This window comes from Pteropus medius, unplaced genomic scaffold (genome assembly GCF_902729225.1).
Source record: "Pteropus medius unplaced genomic scaffold, Ma_sr-lr_union100, whole genome shotgun sequence".
NCBI classification, from domain to species: Eukaryota; Metazoa; Chordata; class Mammalia; order Chiroptera; family Pteropodidae; genus Pteropus; species Pteropus medius.
In genome coordinates this window covers 607,019-611,593 of record NW_024352786.1, presented here as the reverse complement: position 1 = coordinate 611,593, position 4,575 = coordinate 607,019, and the positions used below count along the sequence as shown (strand labels likewise).

The following is a 4,575-nucleotide window of genomic DNA, read 5'->3' as shown; positions in this document are numbered from 1 at the left end:
GAGGCAGGGTAGGGGTGGGGGACAGATCCAAATGAAAGAAAAAAGCCAAAGGGGACTCTCTCACTGTTACCTCCATCCCCGAAGGGCCTGGCATACCATAATACCCATGAGGAAATGGTGAAGATGGATTTTTCTCTAATCTGGCACCATTGTTCATAGTCTGAATTGGGGGAGATAGGGAGGTAAATCCATGGTGAAGACTCATAGCCAATGAGTAAGAGTCATGGTTCCAGCAAAGGTTTTCCAAGCCAGTAAAGACCCTGGCTAGAGAGCAGGGAGCCAGGGAGCACTCAGTCATCCAAAGGACATTTATTAAAAATCTAACAATATCGGAGAGTGTTAAGCATGCAAAGATGAGTTATTTGGTCCTTAATCTCAGAAACTTCACGGGTAGGACAGATGTAGAATCTTATTTAAATATATGCACAAATGGGAAATTACAATTCAGTTTATAGAAGAATAAAGGAAGAAAATTTACATAGCCTGTGGACTGGGCAAATGTTTCTGGAAGAACTGACATGTGACCTTGGTCTTCAAAGGTGTAAAAGTTTTATTGGCTAAGACATTCCAGGCAGAGCGAAATATGAGCAGAGTTCTAGAGACAAGAAAAATGTATAAATAAGAGGATGTATGTATATCCTGTTGAGACAGGATATTGAGAAAGATTATCAGGGCAATTCGCTAGCAGCTTTGCATGCTAAGAGGATCCAAAGACCAGGGAGATGAGCTTGGCTGGAAAAGGGCAGGTTCTGAGATGACTGAGTCCAACAGGCAACAGCAGGGCAGATTCCCAAGGGGCGTGAAGAGGCGGATGCTGTGAACACATGGACACTTAAGGCTCAAAAGAGAAAAGTAATTCCTGTTCCAGAATAACAACCTTCCTTAAATACCTGCATAACTTCATGCTTATTGGTACAGGGCAAGAGTAGTGCTGAGCTCACAGCTTTTCAGCACTACCTGCCAATCTGCTGAACTGGGGCCTGCAGAACTAACAATAAATATACCCAGCTGGCTAAAGAAAAATAGCCAACAGTAGAAAAATAAGATTGGAAATGTAGGTGATGTCTAAATTCCGAAAAGTCTTGTTGACCAACCTTAAGAGCTTCCATTTTTTTTCTATTGGTAAATAGAAGTTCATTTGCCACTGACTTTTCAACAAAATCTAGGGCAAAGAGCCTTAGACTGAAGCTTCTACTAACAATTCCAGTCTAAGAAATATAGTTTAGGCATATCATATTTCCTTGGGCCAAACATACCTTAAGCTGAATTTTTAATAAAATAAAAATGGAAAAATAGTATATTTTACAAGCACTCTCACTATAGAATTTTCTTACTTTGAAATCTATATTACCACTGTCACCTGCTTGATTTGCAAACATCCAGCTTAGGTGTCATTTTTTAGGAATAGAGACATAACATGAAGTAAGGTACTCTGTGCTTAGTCTTCTCCATTTAATAGACAAAAAACTACTATTTCCATCTTAAATTTCAGGGTTATTTTAAATTAAAGGCAATAAAAATTCAAATTGAATTGCTCTATAGAAATGTGCTACATGAGTGTGAAGTCCATAAATTTTATAAGTATCTCCTTTTCTGCAGCCTAACAACTGGCACAGAAGGAAAAAGGATTATTTTAGAACCAAGTTAGGGTCACTCGGGGGAGCAGCATGATCACCTGACTGAAGGTTTCAAATATTCTTGTTTAAAGAGTAAGAATGCAGATATCGATAAAACAACAGAAAGCAGCAGCCATGCAAGTTGTGTTGGACTCACTTGTACAGAATGCTGACTGAGAATAAGATGCTGCTGTGAAAGCCTTATCACCATGTGGCAAAGGGGTGTCTTCAGTGTCAGGACCTGGAATGTAGCCAGTAATTAGCTCACAGGATTGTTATAACATGTGTCAATATAACAGAAGTACTTTTATTATTTATTTATTTATTTATATAAAGAATTATGTTTAGAAGCTTAATCTTTCTGCAAGAATATAATCAACATGAGAGCAGGATCAAGTTCAATATTATCAGCATTATATTCTACTTTTCAGAATAACTGGTGCATAATAGGCTGTCGATGATTATTGGTTCAATGATGTCCTAGTCATCTGCAATATCATCACATCCTCATTCAAGAATCAATGAACAAAATCATCGATTTAAAATGTATGCATTAAAATTGTGTTATGCATCAGATCCCATTCCTGGCCCTGGAAATACTTGGAACATAATAGTCACCAGCACGAGTTTAATGATTTGTCTTCACTTGACTATAAACTTCATGAGATCAGGGATCATCTTTTGCTTGCAACACCCAGCATAGTTCCCAGGACATGGTAAATGCTCTCTACTCCTCCTATCAACTTGGTCAGCTTGGTGGGCCTCTGAAAGAGTCCGAGGCAGTATACTTTCTTAGAAATAACATCGAAATAAGAATCACGAGCCCCAGTTTAAATTTCAACCCTAGCACCATGAACACAGGTATGCATTTAGATCTTCTGGACCTCATTTTTCCTCATCAGCCCAGAATATACCCAATCTCTAAATTCCCCTTCTCTCTCTGATAGCCTCCTGAAATATCCCTACAAGCTCTGCCAACTACCTGTCATATAAAGTTAGGCAAGTGACCTGTGCTTAAGGCTCCATGGACTCTTCTGTATAATGAAGGTGACAATGTCTAGGTGCATATCTGTTATGCACATATTTGGTAAATTTTTATGCTTTACAATACAACGAACATTTACATTTCACTTTGTTTTCAGTTATGACATGACCACGATGCATTTTAACTGCCAATTACTATTCTACCAACTTCCATTTTATTTAACAATTGAATTAATAACTGTAATTGTGTTTTCCTTAGCTGCTGGCTAGTAATTTGAGCTTTTTGTTGCATTGTATTTTCAGTTCATTGGTTTACTTGCTTTTCTTTCTTCAGCCCATTCCCATAAAATCTGGACCTCTAAGAAGAAAAATTTAAAAAGCATTAAAAAAATGCCTAAAAGACAACATCACTGTAGCATAACCTAGTTGAATCAGATTGGTTGAATTCAAACCTTAGATCCACTGGGTGACCCTAAAATTAATCTTTCTTTGTCTTAGTTTCCTTATGAGTAAAATGAATTTATGGTTACATAAATCACAAGATTGTTGTGAAGCAGTATTTAGCACAGTAAAAATAAAAAAAAAAAAAGAAGAAATACCCCTACTAATCAGAACTTATTTAGGTATCTAGGCAGGGAGACAAAGATCATTTATATATATGTGCATATATCCATGTTTCAGAAAAATGATTACCTTTAGTAGAAATTTATGTTACATTTAATATATTATGAAGATTACTCAGTCTAAATGTTACCCTCCCAGAGAGGTCTTCTCTGACCATCTTATTTAAAGGAGGCTTCCTAATTTGTTCACTGTTCCATCCCCAGGACCTAGAACAGTGTCTGGCCAGTAATTGGTAATATATACATGTTGAATGAGAGGAAGAAAGAAAGGTATAGAGGAGGGAGGGAAAGAGAACTGTTCTTGATTCAGGTCAGAAAACCAGCAGAGAAGGAAAATGAAATATATAATTGGGGTTTGAATTATACTAGAAATATTGTTTAGATTTAATCCATTTCCCATTTGCCCCGAGAATACTGGCTGGCAGTGCTTGCGATTACAGCACTTGCCCTGAGATAACTCGCAGGTTACGGTCCTAACCTTACCCCCCAAGTTTGCCATGAAATATCTCACTTTTATTATTATTTTCACATTTCTCTAGTATATCTATAGTCTTTGGGGGAAAAATGACATCTTTCCATTTATAGCATTCTGTTTTTAGTAGTAGTATTTCCATTTACAAAATACAGTAATTTTTGATTGCTGAAAATGTCAAATCCTAGAAAACGTAGCATTCCTATGCGTAATGTTAACATCGTTCCTGAACAGTTGTTATCTGAAGATTCATTTGATGAATCCAATTTAGGCATACATTTCTGTCACATTAGGATTAGAGACAAGTTCTGTTTAGAAATAACTCCAAGAACGGTTTTCATATTTATTTTCACATTGAAAACCAGTCAGATTTGCTTCAGCCTCAAAGAGTGTGTTTATGTAAAATTAATGCTGGCAGCAAGCCACATTTTTTATTTCTAATTGGGAAATGGGTTAAAAAAGCATCTGGCTACAGCCCTGCCACCCTGAACATACCCAATCCCGTCTGATCTCAGAAGTTAAGCAGGGTCGGACCTGGTTAGTACTGGGATGGGAGACCACCTAGGAAGACCGGATGCTGTAGGTGTAAAAAAAGAAAAAAGCATCTGATACACCATTGACTTGTTTTGCTGGTAGTTAATTTTTGAGATAGGTGAGGATGTGATAAAAGGTTGGTTTTAAGTATAAGGAAAACATTGATAGATATCATTTAATGACAAATTTATTAAAGTGATAAATTGAACAATCGTACCTAATGATTCTTGCCCCAAGTCCAATAGAAAAAACTTACATAGTATCCTGAGGCTAGGAGAACAGAAATTTCCATTATTTCTTAATAGAAAATCATCCCAAGAGAATTTGTTTAGTGCCTGCTGGGAGC

General features: G+C 36.9%; 1 pseudogene; it reads left to right on the top strand.

Annotated features, from left to right (window-relative positions):
• The first annotated feature begins 4,162 nt into the window (after window positions 1–4,162).
• On the top strand, window positions 4,163–4,281 carry LOC120591270 (uncharacterized; annotated as a pseudogene).
• Window positions 4,282–4,575: the final 294 nt, after the last annotated feature.